The sequence below is a fragment of the Danaus plexippus genome, chromosome 26 (genome assembly GCF_018135715.1).
Source record: "Danaus plexippus chromosome 26, MEX_DaPlex, whole genome shotgun sequence".
Classification (NCBI taxonomy): domain Eukaryota; kingdom Metazoa; phylum Arthropoda; class Insecta; order Lepidoptera; family Nymphalidae; genus Danaus; species Danaus plexippus.
The window spans coordinates 1,623,532-1,646,719 of record NC_083554.1 but is presented as its reverse complement, the minus strand read 5'-3'; the positions used below and the strand labels follow the sequence as shown (position 1 = coordinate 1,646,719).

Below are 23,188 nucleotides of genomic sequence, written 5' to 3'. Positions count from 1 at the left end.
GATATATAAATAAAGCATAGTCGATAGTTCATTATATATGAAAATACATTGTAATGGTTATTATGTAATGTTTTATTAAAATCAGCATATTTGCCTATTTAAAACGACGGCTTAAATTGGTCAAAGCAAAATCTTGAACGTTCATATTCGAACTTTAAATTTGACAATCCAAGCCCGCTTTGAAACGTCACACCTAATAACGAACGGCCAAATAAGATTTAAATATATGATTTTATGTCGATAAAAAATTTATCACCTTGTCTATACATCCAACATATTTTTGCGTCCAATTTATTTATCATGTAATTATCATATTTCGTAGTCATATATTTTCATTAAAAATTATATACGCATAATCGTTACAGATGCTGTGACGTATTTTTATACCGACCGTGGCAATGACCGGCGGTGACTCGGTTCATGGCCGCCAAGAAACGGACGCGGCAAACACATCCTTGAGGCGTCATTATATTTTACGCGGTTTATATTAAATTTTTCCAACTAAAACTCACTATAGACTACATTCACCCTGTATCCTAATATAAATAAACAGCCGTCAGTGTCGGGAGCCGGGGCGCAGGGCGGCAGGGCGCACCCCTACATTTATAAGACACGCACCCACGCGTCGTCCGGGGCGCGGATGAGAGGGCGCTACACTCGCCGGTCGCGACGCTAAGTCAGTCTCGCGCCGACCGCCGTTGAGGCAGGATGACTGCCGGTTATATGACGCTGTCGTGAATATAAACTAGTTACCGAAACGACCGGCCGTCCTGTGCGTCGAAACGTTTGTGGACTTGAAACTATTTGTGAACGTATTTTAATAAACGGTGCGTATCCCATGTGGTCCGGTGTTTACATCGCGAGGGCCCCGATTCGGTGTTAAGACGTTACATTAATTAAATTCGTTTCTATTTTCAGATAAACTGTACAATTTGATCGGGAGCCGTTGACTTGTGGAAACAAAGGCTTAGTTAGTTATAAAGGTGAACGTACGTGCATACAGCCGAGAAACGAGGTGAGTTTGAACCGTATTTGAAATTCGTGTAACCGTCTCGGGTTTGTTTTAGTGTGCGTATGCATGACTAATAGTGATTTTGTATAGATTAAATTTCCGCAATATGAATAAATGGCGGTTTTTTCCTATTGTGGGTCAGCGACCTCGATATAGTAGGTAGGTTAGGATTTTTTTCGTACAATCTCCGTACCTGTACCTACACCTTACGTAAGCCGGTACTCGCAAGGAAATAAAAAATGCATATCACAAAACTTGTATCTAGAAACGTGTGCTGGATTACATAATTTTTTTTTAACCTTTTGTTTGACATTTGTTAGATCTCGAACCGTGCTACCTGTTGCTTTGTAAGTCGTAACTCTCATACGAACATTATTATTCGTTTACCTTCGAATATTTTTTATATTAGTTATTATGAGAGCGTATTATGAGTATCCGACACGAGCGATGTCAAACGCTAGACAACAGCCTCTTGTATTGCGTAATGCAGCTAATTTACTTTCAAACAACATTATCCACGGCCCGTCTAGTGTCGAAAGCACGAGCTGGGGGTACCTTATTATGAATTTAGTATAATAATGAACTATACGTACTTATACATATTACATAATAATATTTATTATCTATATAGCATTATATTTTTATGTTCTGTCGTTATAAACAAGAAATTTACAGTTCAAGCTACACAAGGGTCGCTCAAATATTGTTGTAGTCGGCTTAAAATAACAAGCACCCACTAAAATATTAAATGTTTACAAAATATTAACCTTACAGCTAATTCTAACATAACTATTCAAACACAAGAGAATTAGTTCGATACATTTTATAACAAAACGAGTCGTTAGAAGTTTTTGGACGTTGTAATGGCAACACAGCCTGGGATTTTAAAACGTACTGATATAAAAATTTATTAAACATAAAAATATTCCTCGAGTAATACAGAGCTGTATAATTTTTTATGCTTCTATTATATGCTATTATAAAATTTGTTTTTTTTTTTTCATTCTTTTCTATAATGCTTTATTGTATGTGGCTTGGAGCTTTGTCTACAATGAAATATAATTATATTAATCACATATACATTTCGTATATTTGTTATTCTGATGTGTATGCAAAATTTTTGTGTTAAATAATATCACGCCGTTGAAATGTTCTGCTTTTAAATTAAAAACAATATTTTGTCATCATGGCATTCCGATTGCATTTCCGTGTTACCATATAAAAAGTAACACGTGTTTGTTGTAATCTTAAAAAAATATCTACCAATAAAGCTGACAACCCTAAAAAAAAGACTACTTAGTCGGTGAGATCAAATACGGAAAGTATAACAATTTTAGAACTATCTTCGATGTAAGATTGCTGTATTACATTTTCTGTTAATGTTGTTATAAAGTTTTATTAGGTTTTAACAAAGATGGCGTTAACGGAAGTAGTAACATTATCTATGTAGACCTCGTGTTGTAAAAGCGACATACAAAGTCAAACGATTTATTGTTCCGACATGTTGCCATATGATAAATAAAATGTTCCCTTGATATATAAATACTTTAAACGAACTTTCTAATGGGCTTTTATAAAATACTAGTTTAAAAATATTCTATCAGTATTTCTTTGTTTTATTGATAACAAAAATTACTTTAAAAAAATCTTTGTTTTTATTAACTTTAGGTTGATTTTAAAATATGAAAACTATCGCTTCTTCAATGAGACAGTGTGTACTTTAAGACCTCCCATGATATTCGTAATGACCTCTGTCATTGGAAAGACGGCTCTAAGGTTAAATTGTTAGGTCATAATTCAGAGCGAACGTAGGTGGGGACGCGGATTCGAGTCCGGAGTCGGCGTCTTGCCAGATGTTACTAACCTTGCCCAATATGTTAATACCTGCCTCGGGTTCATAAGAAACATTTTAAAACGACTTTTACGACGACTTTGGGTTTCGTGTACATTATTCCTTAACTATACATCACATGATATGATTTATTTAGTATGAATCTTTTCTGTTATTATTCTCCATTAAACGAAGCATATATATATATATATATATAAGTTTAAAACCCATATTTTTAATATTCATTTAATAGAGTACAGACTTGATATCAAATACAAGCGTATACTTTTTGCTGGTGGTTCGTACATTTATTTTCGTCCAACGATGGGTGTAACGTTCGTTAACCATTACCCATTCCCATTCCCATTCTTCGGTCAAACCGCATCCGATGTATAACATGCACTTATTCAATTAGTCAGTGGGGTGACCGTAAAGATTTTTAGTTTTTACAAACCGGCGCCGTTATGGCGAGACTCATCTAATTTATAATTATTGAGACATTTGTATTGAATAAATGCAATGTATGACGGTATTATGACAACGTCGTCTGAATGAACTAAAGAATGAATGAATACAAAATACTATTTCTAACAAATATATATATATGAATTTAATCGTAATATTGAACAATTCAAAATATAAGGAAGTAATTAACGTTCCCTTGGATGTTTACCCTTTAACTATTTCACCCGCATTATTTAATGTATTTTTTCTCCTTTATATATAAAGTAGTTGTATATAATAACTATCTCTTTGTTCATACACCATAGCGTTCTCAGGCTATGCCTCGTTTGAACCCGTTTACTCGACTGACTCAGCGTGAATCATTCGTTCTTTGTCTCGCTGTTGATTTATCCATTAAGGATTTTATAAAACTGTTATTCTTTGTCTCGTTTATTATATATTGAAGAACAGAAATACATTTATATATATATATATATATATATATATAATTAATAAGTAATATTGCAGTTGAACTAACCATTTAGACTAGTATTGTTAGTAGACTCAAGATACTTCTTTTAAGTGTCCAATACGTATAGTTTAATAATTTATTTATTAATATATGCTTATAGGTTTACCAGAGCATTCAAACGAGCCTTGAAATATATATATCGAATAAAAAAGCAACAAGTAACCTTACAATATGTTAATAATTATTTTCTTTTACAATACGCTTAAACAATGAGAATTTGTGATCTCGTCCTTTGTAATGCATAAAATTTAAGTCAAGGTTTTTTATATGCGATTTTTATATACTTATTTGATAATACAATAGTGTTACAAGTTATGAAAAACAAAAATTTGTTTTCTTTTTTATATTGTTGCCAGTGTTTATCTAAGGAATGTTGCCAATACGTTTTTTTGGCAAGACATTATATGGTAATGTCTTAATATAAACGTTTTATTTCTGTTATACGAAACTGCGCTTCAGTTGTGATGCTTAAATAAGATTTAAAAACATCGAATCGTATGAAATGATAAAATTTTATATAAAATATAAATAATACTAAAATTTTAGTACAAAATACGCATTTATATTTTGTAATGCAAAGTCTAAAATAGACCGTGTATCGTTAGTTTGGCTGTTAATTTGTGTTTCTCAATCGTTCAGAAGGCCGTTTTTATTCGTTTTTTTCGAGCACTTTATTAATTATTCATATAATTTTTGAAATCGAATTGTCCGAGAGATATTGATGTATAACGAATGAATATTTTTGCAATGCCAGTTAAGTAGGCTGAACGCAGCACTATTTCTCAACTATGTGAACCTTCGCAATCTCAACCTTGGCGATTAAACTTCCTTAATAATGCAATCCTTGTTACTAATAGCGATCGATGTGACGCTTGGTGTCCAGAACTACAAATATCTGATACGTCCCATTGAATTCATACTGAATTCTATACTTTTTACGATATTTCTCATAATAATATGCAAGAATATTATATTCAAGGTTTATTACTAATATTCTTTATAAAGACATAATTCTTGATTATTCCGTGTATATTATTATTTACGTACAAACGGACAATCACTTTCGTTTGCATATAAATAGTATAACGTTACGTTCCACACGTTCTCGCCCGTATTTCGTATTTGCTATGCAACTAGTTTCTTTGAACAATTTCGTTCCTTTCCACCACCTTCATATAAACGTACGCGGATATCTGATTTGTGTTTTGTTATTCTAACAATCTCAAACTATAAACCGTATAACAGTCAAAAACAGGACGTCAGTACTTGCCAATTGTTATTTATGATAATTACCTTCGGCTGTTTAAGTTACACATATACCGACTTCAAAGAAACTATGTTTTGTATGTTTAATTAATATAACAGGCCAAATATATGTTGCGTGCACACTGTGTAACGCTCGTAAGTATGTGAGTATCAACTAGTTGGTGTAATAATATGAAATAATTCCGGACAATACTATATTTTTTGTGGCATTGTTTTAAATGAATCAGATAGCATAGCTTCCTGCGGTTCGACTATTGTTTGAGTGTCTATAATTTCTCGACCATAACCCGAATTTGTTTCTTTCGTGTGAGTTGTTGTTGTGATGGGTGCGAGCGGGACGGATGCCGTCAGCCGTCAGGTAACTCGCGCGCAGAGTTGTTGACCGCCAGCGAAGGCCGTCCGATTGGACACAAATGTCATGGTCAAGATGGAAAAACGTCACAGACCAAAAAATATTTTACTAAATTTCTACTATATATAGTAATAAAATCATATATGATTTATTTTTAATCTGTTGTCTTACGCTTAAGTCAGTTTTGTAATCCGCTTTCAATCGCATTCAGTACAATTCTTTACAGTTCACATATAATGAGAGCTGTCAAAAATATTCAGAACAAATTACTAGATATTAATTTTCGAAATAAATCCAATTATTCCAATGGTTATTTACACGTAATTACGATTGCATTACTTTTTGTGACAGCCTGAATGACTCTGGCCTTGTGAAAGAGAATGGCAATGACATTCGCTCCAATTCTGCCGGAAGACCGAGGCTTACCCAACGCCGCAGATATGGCGAACTACAATCATGGGGTTCGCGGATCAATAAACCAAATCTGCATTAACCTAAAAGCTAAGAATATTCTATCGTAATCACCAAATATATAATACGTTAGTTTGGTCGTCATTTTTACAATTCACTTTTATCTCCGCCGGCGGGTATTGTGATATTTCGAATCGTAAACTCGCTATAATAACTGCGGATCGTCTCTCGTTTATGACTGTCAAAATCGTATTTCTAATAATAAAATGTCTCAATTTAGGATGCCAATGTTTTATCGCGTATATAAAATGGTATTTACGTATATATTTTGTTTTGGTGTCGGTCTCCGGATGGTTCTTTGATAATCTTCGGTGCGCTTCTTAGAAACGTGAGTAATATTATCTATACGTAAATACGTGCTTGTCACGATGTATTTTTTTGGTCCGTCACTGCATTGTGGTTATGCGGGCTTGTGCTTTGTTAATAAAATTTTGGGAAACTTACATCGATCACTGTTAAAAAAAAATGTGTATGAATAAATACGTCTTCCACTTAAGAAAATAATATAAAGGTATAAAGATTTAATTCTACATCTCGATATATCATTCATAGATGAACTAAAATGCGACTTCAATTCTATTCACGGGGAAGCAAGGCGTGACCAGAACGAAACTTACTCATCACTTGACAAACATTATACGTAAATAATATTTACTCACAATTTTCCGTAAAATCGCTGCGAGTTCAACGACCTCGGTACTATGTAAATGAAAACTTACTATTTATTTTCAGTGTGAATTATACGCGGATAATTTGTATTCATAACATTTTACACCTTATCACCATACAATAGAATTTATTTCCTGATAAACGTTATTAGTTATAATGTATCATCTCGCATCGTTTTAGTTGATGTTTGAGGTTTCTGGATGTTGGTGTGAGAGGTGTTGTCCTCCGTCTCTGTCGCACGTTACCTGTCTTCCTCTTATTACCTGTGGGATGCGTCCCTTTGATGACCTGAGTCATTCAGATGAACGTGCTCCAGAAGGTTCCAGATGTCTGTAAGTTTCGATTCTGTATAATACATTATACTCTGGTAATTCTCGTAATGAGTCATTGAAAGAACAGTTATTACGAAGTGTTTTTGTAACAAATATCTTTGTTTCCTTTGTTCGATAAAATTAACATAGGACTCATGGGTTGGAACTTTTAAAGTTTTAAGCGTGATTAAATTTTATTATCTTGCAGATGTTTATATATAATAAAATCTTGGTTTAAAACGTTAAGGATACTTAAAGATAATTCACGACTCTTTAAAAACAATGTGTTTCACTAAATACTGATTATTTATTTACTGAACAACTAGTTTAAATTGAAATAATGTTTCTATTTTATTACTTATATAAATTCATATTAAAACTACACTATTTTCGTATCAATCGAATATCTATTCATATAATTAAGTTATAATGTCACAAAAACAAACCATATTTTTAATGTACATATTTACTTTTAACATTTAATTTTTTTTCTATAATTATATTTTATTCAATATATAAATATATATATATATATATGTGTGTGTATGTGTATTGATAAGTTTTCATATAACTTGCTAATTATAAAGGCATAGAATATATAATGACATTTTAATTAATGAACGATAAAAAACAAAAAAAAAAAAACTTACTCCAGCGTAAAATATACTTTACTTTCAACTCAAACAGCGTTAATTAAAATTTTTGATTTAGTTCTCATGAAAATTTAACATAAACTATAGTATAGGAAAGCTTAATTTTCAAACAAACTCTTTTGATGTCTGATTATACATTAGTTGAGATTTATATGTGTATGTGTAGCCCGCATACTCACTGTAATAGAGCGGAGAAGATCCCGCATAGTTTTTTTTTCTTTATCCCTACACTAATAAGCTATTGTTCTATATTTGTTCTCAAATAACGTCCTGACAATGGCCACACGATACTTCAACACTACAATCGACGGTTCCGTTGAAATCTAACGATAATGTCATCTTACGTAGCTTATATATTCATTGATGGTATGGAAGCAATATACTTACGTGTAAATAGATTTATAACAAACAAAAAAACATAAATACCAAATCGGTTTTTTGATAAAAGCGATTTACGTTCAGAAATTGGATTGTCCGGAGCGAAATATTCCGTGACGAGATCAGAGACGTTTAAAATATAAACACAGGCCCCAACCCTCGGTTAGCGGAAACGGACATTATGTTTTAGTCGTTTAAAGTTATTGTGTGGAAACCAAGTTTTATTGCGATTTCCTTTACGAATATATCACAAACGCAGGTTTTACTTTTACATATATCCCTCTTGTTATAAATCAAAATATATCACACCTATGTGCGTATTAAGAACTGTCTATTAAGGACCACAATATAAATTATACATGAACGAACGCGTCTCAAAAATCCCATTAACCTGACGGGGATTACCATACGTAACTGAATTTGAATTTGAACCAATTTAAATTCAAGGGTTGATTTAAATCACAATGCCCTAAGACGTGATGTAGAGTGTGTATGACGTCGGGTGCTTTAGACCCGTCTCTTTTAGACCCGCGGCCCGAGAGGGTTAAATGTAGGTCTTTTGAATAACGAAATGGATTGATGTTGAGTTTTTAAAATGCAAATTAACAGCGACGTCTCTCGGTTAACTGGAACTGTTAGTTCAGTTCGAGGCGTCTTAAATGATAGAAAAAACTAACAAGACATTTAAGTTGACCGTCCGAGCGCTGGCATTGTTTAATGGCTGCGACGATTTTTTATGTTAGAACTCACTGACTATATAACAAGACGGAGGAACGATTTCCTTGTTTGCGAGTTTTTGGAAAAATATCAATGTATTAAAACTAAAATATAAAACATACAGTGAAAAATTCTTTGAAGCCAGCAAGATTTGAATCTTCCGGCACAATGAATGCAATATCCCTGAGGTTGCCGGTATAAATCCAGCTCATCTTAATGAATATTTCGTCTTATATTTCTATTTTAATTACTATATCAACATTTCTTCAACAACATTACATTACAACACGAATATCAATGAAGTTTTGTATTTAATATCAAATAGAAAGGCTTACTTAAATGTATGTTTATAAGATTTATGTGCTAACTTTGTCAAAACATTACGGAACAATGGGCTGAGTCGTACAGTAGTCGCGCAGGTGTCGACGACTGTGCTCGAGTTATTTGTTATAATTTGTTATTACTACAATCCACATCACTTTCATACACAACACGTTTTATGAACTGTTTCAAACACACAAATTATATAATTCAGTCATAAAAAAGCTTTTAAATGTATAATCACTCTAAGTATTTTAAGGTTTTAATTTGGTCGTGTAGCGATGTTAGTTTCGTCTCTTAGGGCAGTCGATGTATAAAAAGAACTCGGTCCCGAAATATTTAAATAACGTCTGGCTCAAACAATAGTGCGTGTTCTTTGTTATGTTAAAATTAAGGCCCGATCCGTCAAAGGCATCGATAAGTGTCGCCATTGTTTTCCCATCGCCGGTACAGCTTGCGTTTCTAACTTGAATGTGTTGCTATGTGTATTTTATCATGAGAATCATATTATATTTATATGAAATTAAAACATGCGTATGTATTATGTGCATGACGCGATATGCTATCAGTGATATATTCCTTCCTGTGATGACAGCTATTAAAACGTCAAAACATTGCTCTTTTAACGGCTTATTTTGTTATTTTATATATATATATATATATTCTTTGATTTGCTTTTCCTCGTCTTAGAATTCAGTTAGGGAAGTATGTGAAAACAGAATTACTAAATTATCAGCTAGCTCTCCTATAAATGTTGAGATATTCCCTGTTACATTATTTTGACGCGAATAAAACTGTCAATATGAATTTGAAACTTAGATCATTTTATTTCTAGTGACACAAAATCACTTACTTTCATATTATATAAAGATAAAGTAAATCTCATCATATTATTGTTTTCTTTAGATAATTTCGCATTTATTTTTTATTATAAATCTTAAATGTCAATTACATCAATCATAGCTATAGTTTCTGGGTACTCGCCCCAAGTAGACCCAACCGTACTACCTCCGCTGCCAGTAGTGAGTCTTAGGACCGCATTTTCATCATTAATTAATCGCTAAAAGCTTTGAGACACGGGAATTTAACTTTAATGAAACACAATTTTCAAGACACCTTCGTATTCTGTTTGAAAAAAAAATTTTTCGTCAATAATTGTGATATCGATTTAGACATAATTAAGGTTTCAATATGATTAATTTATAAATAATGCAAAATATGCAGTAGTAAAGTTCCAGACTATTAAAGGCTGTCAATGTTATTGATAGCTTTAATTGATTTCAATAACTCGTAACGTTTTTGGTCAAACCACATCAATGAAAAAGAAAACAATATGGCATAAGTCGTAAAACTACATTTATGTAAACTTTTAGTTTGACAAAGCAAACTTGATTTCCGCTTTAAAATACTATTGAAGGCAAATAAGATAAACACACTTTATTGATGACTTATCGATCATCAATCCATGCATCTGTGAACTGATCGAATCACAGTCATCAAATCTGAATTACAGCAGAATTAACACGAAATTGGCTCATCAGTTGCTTTTTGATATTGAGCATTGAGCATTGTGCATTGAGCAAACTCACCCTCACCTGAGCTTTCGTTTGTGATATTTTTATTCGTCGTTGTACGTAGGGTTCGCAATTAGCACCGCAAAGGAAACGTCTGCGCTGTAATTAATCATATCTCTAATAATGATTACGCAGTTACGGAAGCCCTTCCACTGTTAAAGCTGACGTATTACAAAAATGTCTTAACAACTTATATTTTCTTACACAAGAATCTTATAAATTGGATATATTATTAATGAAATTCATGTTACGTCGAGAGGTTACATTTTTTTTATTTTAATGTACCGCAATCTTTAAAATGAAATATAAAATTAAAGAAAATAATTTTAAAATCTAAATGAATTCTTTATAATTTTATATAATAAACGTTACAGTTGAAATTTCTTTACAAAGGACCTAAATGAAGCAGAGTTCAGTGCTAGACGTATTTCATTCTTTCTTAAAGAATATTTTTAAGTAGGTAGTTGAAAATCGGAAGCTATCTAGCATGTGTCACAGGAGATCGTCATCAGTTATCAAAGACGAATACGCAACAAGAAATAATATTTAAAAACTGCTTTTAAACTGTAAATATTCTGCTAATTGATAAATTATTGTTATTTATTTAAATTCTAGCGGTTTCGTTGGCTAATATTTGTAAATAAAATTTTATTAAACGAATAAATAACACACTATAAATACTTAAATAATTTATTTTTAATGTCATATTTGGTATCGTATTAGGGTCTGAAACATTAAATATAAATGTCTTATCGTGAAAGTTTTTAAGACGTCTCGATAGCATGGCCATTATATTATCTCTCAGATTGCCATCAACAACACAAATATTACATTTTCTTTGTATTACAATCCTTTGATATGGCTTCATATCGATATTTTAATAATCACACATCTTGTACCCACATATAACACTCAGGTAATTCAGCCCTTATAAACCGATCTTTGGATAAATAGCTTACAAAATCACGAGGAAAATTTAATATAAAACAATGAACTTACAAGTTACGGAAAACTTTTTCTTTCATTTTATTGTTGTAAAGACTCCACAAGAAATTTTCTCAGTAAATTCAACAAACAATGCTATAAAATATAAATGTTTATAATAACCAAAAAATAAAAATCCCTACAACACCTCCGTGTAACTTTTCTGAATATCTCGCTGATTACACAACCTTAAGTAAAAGCTTAGAGCAGGAAAATTAGATTAATTTTCATTACATTCTCTCATAAAGCCTTAATGTAAGTTATAATTTAGACTAATTTACTAAAAAGTCGATTTATCCAGCTAGCAGAGATTACACTTGACTATAAGGCCCTAAACACACAAGACGACACTAAGCCAGTAAGCCCTCGTTTCCGAGAACCAGTGGCACACCACAGGTAGTAAAATACGTTATCTACATTTAATAAAACGACACACTGTTACAGAACATGACGAGATCACGGCTTGTGATAGAATAATCAATAGTTTAACTTAAGTTTACCCGACGGAAGCCAATTTGAAATGCCTATTTGTCTGTTTGTTACAGAATAATACTTAAATATTTAATTAACAAGCATTCAATAATGATCTTCTGGGACATCTCCGTCTGAACTATGATTCAAACCTTAAATATCGAATATCAGATCCAATAGAACTTAATGAGGTAGTGAAATAAAAAACAAAGACCTATATCATGCAACCCAATATATCTTGACCTTTATTCATTACGGATTATTTATGTGTTTGGAGGTCAATAACTAGTCGATAGACAAACATGGTTGCTATGCCGGATATTGCACATTTACAGTTTATTTCTATAGATAGTTATTTTATTTCAAATACGTAATAAATAATGGTATAACAAGTATACATAGTATTGCTGGTACGTCCGCTTAAAGCATAACCCACAACGCCATCAATTAGTATGTAATAGTTGTATTTTCTATATAAGCTGCTATGATCGTGCCAAGGTTTCCTTCCGCGATGTGATTAACGTAGCTCGCTTCGTCATTCGGATTCGCTTGCCTTGTTACGTCATTAACAACGAGCGAAGTGTCCTTTGATCTGAGACGAAATGTTATATTAGTCCTGTTTACATATAACCCTTTTTTATATACTTCTAAAAACCACTGTACATGTTATGTATATAACATACTAAGGTGCGATTAGATAATAAAATGACATACCAAAGACAACAGATTTATATAATAATAATATAACTTTATGTGTAAATTTAATTAATTTTCCGTCGATTAATATTCGAACTTTTCATTATTTTTATCCGAACAGATATTAAACTCCAATTTCAATTACAATACAATTATAACATCATTGTATTATAAACAAGTTCCCGTTTCATTTCTTAGTAACGTGACAGACGCTCAAACAGATCGTATTACGTTTACACGTTCATTATTACGTGTTTCATCTTATTTTAATTAAATATCAGATGACATTTACATACATTATAAATGATATAAGCGAATGTTTATTAAATAAATTTAATGGTATTGCAAAGTGTTATTAATTTTTATACAAATTTATTGTATTTCGTCGTAATTCTTAAAGTACCTAGTTAGTTTAGTCATCTTCACAAAATTTCACATAATTACTAACTCCCGTAAATATTAACTACCTCGTACATATAAGGTGTTTTAAAAATTAACAATCGTAATATTTTTACATTAAAATTTTAAGTAAAAAATCAATATATATATATTATTATCATTAAAAAGCCACAAGAAAATTGTATTTTTAGTTTATTTTCGAGGAATCCGTGTAACGTTAGAACTAACAATAATAAGGAAAATAGTCTTTCCAATGAATTAAATTCCAACGTAAACAAATTAGCTGTTAATTTGTACAGCATTTTCTTTAAATTCCTTAATTAATTATCGTATAGAATTTTTGTTATAATAAAATCTAAGAATTTTTCCGTCATCAAATATGTGTTTTGGGTCTTCGAATGCGGCTGCCCACGCATCCGACAATGATTTTTTACCCTCGTCCCTACTTTGACGCCATTTTAAATTCCTATGTATCCATCCCAAATCCCACCCTAAACCTACGGGATACGACTGAAATTCGATCAAGGACACGAAACTGTTCATTAGTTTGAACCTTACTCCGTCGTAATAAAGCCTGTCCAGCCTCTCTTAGACCCATTGTTGATTTGATCCGTTCGGATGATGCTTCATATATTTTTTTATACATTTTTTAACCTGTCACAGTACGAACCTCCGGGTCTTTAATGAAACGGACGCATTCTTTGTTTATTATTTGGCGGCGCTGTCGCTGGGCGTGCCGGGTCATTTACAGCAAAAAAAAAAGACAAATAGCTCTGTGGTGACTTTACAAGATTACGGACATAGAGATTTACATGTTTTGATCGCTTTTGAGATGAACTGATATGTATAGAAGTAAATTCAATCGAATACAATACAGTAACAATTACGAATTCCTAAGTAAGGAATCCTTCAAGTATTAGTTGGTTGAAATTTGTTCTAGAATTTAGAATGCTCATTTATAACCAAAAATGTACCCAGTTAAAATACGGATGCATTTTATGGCACAAAAAAACGCAGTCGCGTCAAGGGCCTTAGAAGTCTGAACATCCGATGATCTTTGTTACAAATTGACAAAAGGCGTTTTGAACTGTTCCGATGTTAAACATTCGAAGGGCAACGGTCGGTAACCACGAAAAATCATTTCACAGAATTCATTATACTAAATAACCTTATTCGTTCATTTGTTCATCCGGTCATCATGCAAATAAGGCTATATTATTTCGTATTTACCTGTTGAGTATTCCTAATACATAAGTATTAGTATTCTAAGATTGTTTCTGTGCGGATATCAGCCTTATTGTTCTGCTTTTGGCAATTTTTATGATAATTCATTGCCTTCCTCACTACAGTCCCAGTGACTTCAAACAATACGTTAACGTAACATAGTTAAAAAAAGGTTTTTGGTTCCGTATTTCTGTATAAAATCCATACCCGATATCTGTTACTTAAAAACAGCTTAACGATTTAATTATACATTAATTCTAGTTTCAAATTTAGGACTGTAATCAAGCATTATAATGTAATTGATACGTCAATTATAGAGTATTGCTTAAAACACTTTGATCCCTTGTTGAATTAGAGGGATTTTAAAGAAAAATACCGCCTCATTTTCTTGATAAATCTCCCAATGACACCATCACCTTAATTTATATCTTCAACCTGGTTGAAGTGTTTATTTCTTTTTATAAAACTCAACGTCTTAATCGATAGTTATTAAGGATTGAAAGGAATTAATCTTCTTTAAAGGTTCATTATCTACATTACTATCTGGGTTTTATGTGTAAATCCTTCAGCTTTTAACCGACTTAATAAATGAGGGTATGTTTTCTTTTTTATTTATGTTATAAAACAACATGTCTATAAGAATTAAAAAGCATATTAAGAAATTGTTTGTATATAAATATTTTTTTTTAGATATACTCTGTGATATTTAGATACTTCAGCAATAATTTCTGCTTCTACGGCAGTTATAAGGCCTCTTTAAAATAACTATTAGCTTCTTTAAAAGGCGAGAATCGAAGTACAATATATAATTTAGTGTGGAGCCTCTTGGGCTATATGCATAGATGAATGCTTGCGGCTTACAAGCTGTATTGGATAATCCAGGCACTAACAATATTCTATGCAACTTGGACTATCAAAATGTTATATATGCACTAACATATTCATTAGTTGTTAAAACCTTTTTATATCTAACAAATTATATATACACTATAGATCCTGGAAAAAATCTCATACTGGTATGACTCTAAAACCTTTTGTTCTTAAAATTATATACAGCTTCTTCAAATGTCTGTACTTAACTTGTAAACAAACAATTTCTCACATCCTTATTATAATAATGAATTGAGTATTCGTATGTGATATCTGATAAGCCATGACGTCAACAGCAGGTACTAAGCTATTCTCGTTCAAGGTCACTGACCAGGGGACCTTTTCTTGGGGTGACTGTAGCACCAGCGAACAAAGACCCCACTGAATATGTTGTACGTGTCCACACACATACCTCATAAACTGGTTCATAACACCAGTTCAAGCTGAACCGCCGGAGTTGCTCGTTTCTTTGATAATTATAAAGCACTGTTCTTTTATACAGGTCGTATGATCATGGTTGCTTCGCATTTCTTTTTCATGCCATATGTTTTCTGATTATTTTGCTGTCCTTGGTCTCGACTGGTTATTTATAGCTTATGGCTCATTTCACTTTAAAACTTCTTTCTTAAACGATATTTATGTATTAATAAATTCTGTAAACTTGGCGCTTACTATAAACTCATTCTAGATTTATACCGAAAGTAACTGAACTTATTTCGGATATTAATCTAATATTTTTATTTGGTACTAAAAACACGATAGCTCAAGTAGTAATGCAACTGGAAGTTGAAGATTTGAATCGTAGTTGGGTCAATGAATTTTTCATTCAACGTATTGAAAAAAAATAATAATTTAAATAATTATTTAAATTTAATCTACAAAATCTCTGATGCTGAAAACAAAATTGTCCGTACTTATGTGTAGCTAGCACTATACATGTAAAACAAACAGTCGTTTTTACCTCCTAAACTAACTTCTACCTTATACATGCCTACAACTCAAGTAATATATATACTTACTCATATATCTTTAAAGTTACATATAATTCTTCAATCTATCAGTCTTGAGGTTACTGTGTTTATAACTTTTATTATTTTCTTTGATGTTTTTTCAATGAAGCTGTTACAACCATGTGGTATAGAATTTTTTTCTAAATCAGGATCCCTCTGGTGGCAAGCCAAGCTATATTTAGATTCGACTTATTTACAACTGGATTGTAACCACTGCTTTGTGTGTTTCGAACAATATATATGTTTGTTTTTCTTGCAAAACCATTTGGCTGTGGAAGAATAAACATTTATATATAAAGAGTCATGGAAAGAAGTTATCCTGAGATATTTAAAAACCTAAGATGGTTCAAGATTGATTTCTCCCTATACAATACCTGGGTATTAAGCCCAAGAAGGATATATTAAAATTAGGGTAAATCTCTACGAATTACACGAAATTGCTCCCAGCTCCCGAGAAATTTGGTGTTCGTGATACCTAAAACATTCTATAATATATGTTAGAATAATGTTTTTTAAAGCGTAAAAAAACAGGTATCTTTAGGAATTTTAGTTCTTGTTTCGTGCTAAATAATACTGTTTGTATAGTAACAGACGGGCAGCATATCTGTTATCTATAAGCCTTCGTAATATAAATCCTCTCAAATTAATACCGGTCTCATTAGTTTCGTAATACAAGAAGTTTTTCTGTAATCGTCGTGGTTAACTTGTTGCTTGGCGTTTTTGAGGGCTCCGTTTTCATAGTCTCAGTGTTTTTGGTAAATAAAAAAATGACTTCCTTTAAATGTTCGAATAATAATAATAATAGTGTCATTTTTGTTTATATGTGTATCGGTGGAAATATCTCAATTGATTTTCAGGAAACTAATATTGTTTCGTTATTTTATTGTCAGACAAACTTATAAGTTATCTTTACTTTATTACATTAATTGATAGCAACAATGTGTATAGTGTATACATGTATGTTAGGGCCTCGTTTCATATGGGGAGATCATAAAAAAGTTGATAGATAGGTAAGGGTAACTTATATTAAGTTACATTAAATGATCCCAAGGTTAAGATTATAAATGAAATAGGATAAGGGTTGGAAGAAAGGACAGATTAAAGGTCACTGAACTTCTGGGCCCTTGAAGTCGGATAGGACTTGAAATAGTTAATTGCTAGCGTTATTTCAATCTTCTCGTGTAAGTTTACAGAACATTATTTTTTGTAAGAACAAATTCCTACTTGTGTGTAGTTTCCCTAAAAATAAATTCATCCAGAAATAACATAGATACAATTTTTGGTAGATTTCCTAGCATATTCCCAAAACATTGATAACTTCATTTTTATATGTATATTTCTATATCTAGCTATCTGTCTTTTATGATTAAGGTACCAGCTTTTTGCAATCAAGAGGAACAAGGATATTACAGATAGAAATCAAACTGATTTTTTCCGTTACTCATGATAGCCATATACTTCTATAATTTTAAGGATCCCCTCGGATTACTTGTGAGAGAAAATAACAAAGAAATATCCCTCCATTCTGTATGCAATGACTATATTATGTTATAAATAATTTTCCTAGCCGACATTATACGAACTTGACGACTAAGGTAACCTTGAGCCTCAACAACGCAGACATGCAAAAAACAGGCCGAGTTTCCTCGAAAACCGTCTACAGTCATATGTGATCCGAAATTCCTAAAGAAATCGAAATGCTTTAAATCATAGCTTTGTCTGAACTTGGATGAAACCAGCTCTGTTATGAGAAATATAACCTTAAGTATTATGGATAGGGTTTAAATTCGATGATGGTATTGTGTGTGGGACTCGTCGAACAGGTTTCGAGGCGTTCCGTCCCGTTTATTTGGTCTTATTTTTGTTTTGCAAGGCACTGACCACCACAACAAAGGTGCTATGGACTTGTTTGTTTTTTTTAAGCCTGGAGGCATCCCGGCTTCGGTTCTAGTTGTTCGACCTACGTTGACTTATCTGACTAAAGAACTCTTTGCTGTGTTTTAGTTTGTTATAAATAGTTTTAACGGGATTTTAATATGTTAATGTTTTGATCGTTGATCGCCTTGTGGATTATAAAGGTTTGTTATTTTTTCTGGAACTTAAAGTTTTAGTATAGGATAACATTTACAAATGAGTTTGAAATAAAAAAATATTCTTTTTGTCATCGCAGAAAATTCCATAAATTGGTTTGATTAACTTTAAGTTCAAGTTAAAACACAATGACCCTACTGTTTGTTACTAAGAGAAAATTATTTCTTATATATGTACATATTTATAATAATTATATAAAGAAATGCATTAATATTCACCAAACAGGTTTTATAACAATGCTTGCGGTCTTTGTCTAACAGATGAACCTGAAAATACCAATGACTAGATCATGCTATATATTTACATATGTATATATATATATATATAGTGGTTTTTAATTTTACATACATTGGACATTAAAAAAATCATAATTTAAACCATTGAAAGATATTTTAAAATCAATAAACTAATGTTAAATTTAAATGAACGTAAAAAACAATATATGTATTATTTAATATTCTTGAAACAGCTTTTTTTTTAATTCAACGTTTAATATTTATTTATATAAATCTTTGCTTATATCACTATGGTTGTGATTGAAAGTCTATGAGCCAGAGAACGCCGTATATTTGTCTATTAATGTATTTAATACTTGGCTATTTTAACTTAATGTTTATTTTACTACCAATAACATACCAAACCGATGTTTTAAACAACGCACTTTATTGTGTCACGTTAAATACGCCGCTACTGCAAGATTTTAGATATTAAAATCCTATGAATGCAATCGTAATACTATCTCGATCTTGGTTGTCGTTACAAATTTTTTTTAAGCTAATTAATTTTTATACCAAATTTAATATCACGCAAAATCCTTTATAATATACCATACAAAATTTTATTACATTCCAAAATTATTCAATTTATAAAGTGAAGCAGCTTGCAGAATCTCTGTAAGTTAATAAAATGCAAAGGTGTATAGAAAATGCAACATTGTGAGGCTTATGGCAGCTGAGATGGGTGGCTGTTGGCTAAACGGCTTCTCCTTTAACTAAAAACCTATTTTGACTGGAAATATTTTCTCGAAGAATGTTACAATCACTATAATATTATTAATTAATATCAATAAGAGAAGTTTTTTATAAGAGTTTAGTTTATATTAGTTTATTTATTTTCAGATATCTTTATCGCGATCGTATGGTGAACTGATGCTCGCTTATGATAAGCGTTAAGACGAGGTAAAATTTTTATTTTAATCATAGTTAATAATAATATTTTTAAAATTTTGTTGTTCTGTTGTGTTTTAAGATCTTTCTATGCTTATTCTAAGTTTGCGTCGTAACTATATACGGAGCGTTAATAGATTTTGATTCGTTATCTACTCGAATAGTATGAACGAGGTCATTGAATGAGAAACGGCATACTTCTCGTGTGTAGTGTTACGATGCGAACTTAGAATAAGCATACTGAAAACATGTGCTTGCTTGTAACATACATATTTTTTATTTATTTTACTTATTTTCTGTAGTTTATCTAACACATCCATTGGATATATAATTCGTAGGCTTATTCTGTAAATTCGAACCCAAATTCATCTCAAATATACTATTTTAGTTTCAAAAATAAATATTTAATGTATATATTATTATTTTTTGTCCCGAGTTATTACTTGACATTGTATTCCGTTGGTTTGGAGTTTTGTTTATAGTTTTAAAAACTTGTTCAACTGAATTAGGTATTATACTTCGTTTTTGGAAGTCGGTCGAGTGTCATGATATTTTCACTTCGTTATAAGATACAACTATCAGAGCGAAATATGTATGCTTAATACGAGTTTCCATCGTCACTACATACGATGCGTTTATCGTTTCTCATTCCTTAAGCTAAATTCATATTCTAATCTAAGATTTATTGATGCAAAACTTTTAACGCCTCGTATGCGGTGAGACCACTCGAACATATGGTAAGCGTAATTTTTTTGTATAAACATTTTTAAAAAATAAGAATATTGTACTTTAACTGAGATATAAATCATATTTGTATTGCACGTATATGTATAAAACTGTTTGTCGCTACTTTATTACGGATTTCCGAAAAAATATTTTTTTATTAACATTATAATGAGTACCTAATATAATTTCATCATTCATATCTATTTATAAATTAAGAATTTCTATTTGTCTGTGAAAACTTTGCGCAAATAATCCGTCCGTACTAATAAATTAAGACTGGAGACATTTTAAATATTTACTCTGGCTATACCTAACAGATGGTTTTCGTCAAATTTCGATGGGAGAAAAAAATATCATCTTGTTTATTTTACCCTCGCTTTAAAGATCTCTATGGATTTAGGGATCTCGTACAACTCTAACCGACACATTATATTTTTACTGTCCTTTTAACGTACAAAGACAAAGAAATCTATTAATTATTAATTATTGAGATGAATTACAGATGTTATTATGTTATGTTATGTTGTTGTTGTTGTTATGATGTTGTTATGTTATAACAGGCCTATGTTCAGCAGTGGATCAATATAGGCTGATGATGATGATGACGATGATGAGATGAATAAAGCGATAAGATTATATATCGGTCGTAAAATTAAGTAATACTTAAATATCTTTTCTTTTAATAATTATATTTGACTGACAAGTAAGGTACAAAGTTACAGTTTATAGGTAAAAATTAAAAATTAAAATTTTCTATTTAACTTTGTTATAAAAAAACATTTTTTCTGTTTCAAGAAGCGAGATATTGTTATATAATTTAATTATACTCATATAATATAAAAGATAGTAATTACAATATCCAATACATCGTTTATGATGTTCCGAAGTCAGTAAAACAATATTGCAGAATAGAAGTCAAAAATAGTGTTCTCGTCTAACTTTTAATTAATGAAACTATAAGCAGCTAAGTTACTTATTTAAAAAAATATTTATTTAGCTAGCAAATGATAAATTTTAATAAAAATACATTTTCTGTTGTTAATAAATTATTCAAAGAAAATTGCTATTTGGTCATAAAAATCATCCCAGTGACTAAGTTCTAACTCTAGATAAATTTTCGAACTTTAAAGTATTATTGTTGCATAGAATTCTGCTTGCATTCTCTACTTGATATCGAATAAGGTTCTGAATGAGCAAATGCTCCAAAGAATACTATCTATGTCTATCTATCAAGAGTCATTGAACTTCAAATATTCGTTATATGCGGTAGATATTAGCATTGTTATCGCTATCGACGATAACACTGATAAGGAACTTAAATTATCATTAGTATTTAATATACAAACCGAGTCATTTTCATTCAGACATTTGTAACACAATTGATTCAGGGCAAGTTAAAGAAAATAAAATAAATAATCTTAATACGCTAACAGAGCGGAGATTATATCTTAGGATGTCCACCAAAATATTTTTCTGTTGTTTTCCCTTGCCAATAATGCCTGGTATAAATACTATGGATACTTCAAACTCACTATCCCGCCTCTGTGACTACACACCAACCGTCTCAGAGACAGTTCAGCAGCTGTCTGATAGTCAACATTCATATAAGGCATCGTGAAAACTAAATGAAGCTACGTACTATTAAAGTTATTTAAAGTAATTTTTATTTAGTCTATTCACAGAACCTTTTTGTTTCTGTTACTCCATTTTATCTCCTCTCCTCTCTCGTCTGTCTTCCCTCAAGCACCATCTTTATGTTTTAGTAACTTTAATAAATTCTTGTGTAGGAACTAATCCGATTGTTATAATTTATATTAATTTCATTTGTAACATTTATTTTAAGATTTTTATTTGAAATGAAAGTTAAATTGATTACTTTAGCTACTGTTTTTTCAGCAGTAAGCATCACCATTAGCTTTAATTATTTCTGTCCTATGTTTGTTTAATTATTTGTACTGTCTTACTCCTTATTCCTTTTAGAACTACCCTTAATCATATTTTTACATTAATATACGTTTGAAACGATCTTTAGAAGACCTCGATCGAACATACTATATATAAATTTTATCACCGAATTTACAGAGATCGCAATAACGTAAGGTGCCGAACGAATTTCATTAAAAGTCGTGGAGTTATAAAATAGACGTTCCTGTCGTAAAATATACTCCAGGTCCGACTTGAGGGATTACGAATGAATTATTAATGAAGGTATTCACATAAAACCTGGCTTTTTATCCCCTTTTTCTGGACTCAATGCGTTATACCTCAATTCTAAGGACTTGGAAATTCATTTCGCAAAAATTTTAAACTCGGCTCATAGAAACGATATTGTACTAGCCGATAATTTGGATTATTTTTTTTCTATTTCTATATAAATGTATACAAGCCTTTTCCTCGACGTCCTATATCCGCGTGATTAAAGCAGAACAGCCGTCGAGGAAAATGTGATTATAATTATAGCCCCATATCCACACGACAAACGTGTAAAATGAATCGATCAAAGCAATAAATCAGTTTCTAATTACCGATGATTTATATTTTGAGGCTTAATATTTTTATCGTTTTTTATTATTAATAGAAATGTAAAGATAGAAGTGGTTTCTTCGTTAAATACTATATTTTTTTATTTGTAACCTATAGACCAACGTAACAACTGCACATTGCTTTATTGACCAAACCGAGTTCCTCAAGTATTTTAAAATCTCGACCGATATGGAACATTCTGTATTAAGGTATAATTTATTTCATTTTTACACTGATAGATAATATCGCAAGCGAAGTTTGAACCCACGACACAGAAATTCATTACTTCGGTTGAATAATTGCGACTGGAGGTAGTTGCTTCTTTTCAAGTTTTACGTAAAATAAACAGACTAAGAAACGTTAGGAAACGTCAAGGATTCCCAATCGTGTGCGATATTTACGTATAGTTGTGCTTACGTGACCGCACACTCGCGTCGCAACATATTCTATGAAGCGGACATCAAAATGTGATGCTATTAAATCATTTGTTTACTATA

General features: G+C 31.4%; 1 protein-coding gene across 3 annotated transcripts in view; it reads left to right on the top strand.

Moving 5' to 3' along the window:
• The window catches only part of LOC116774300 (brain tumor protein), a 206,925-nt gene that overhangs the window by 135,339 nt on the left and 48,398 nt on the right, over positions 1-23,188 (top strand). Inside the window, exons 1-3 of one of the 3 annotated variants that reach the window (XM_032666989.2) lie at positions 619-827; positions 919-1,015; positions 19,395-19,454. The gene's annotated coding sequence lies outside the window, so the exon portion shown is untranslated. Of the gene's footprint in view, positions 1-618; positions 828-918; positions 1,016-19,394; positions 19,455-23,188 lie in introns of those variants that run through there. The other 2 variants (XM_061524850.1, XM_032666993.2) reach the window with 2 other exon arrangements.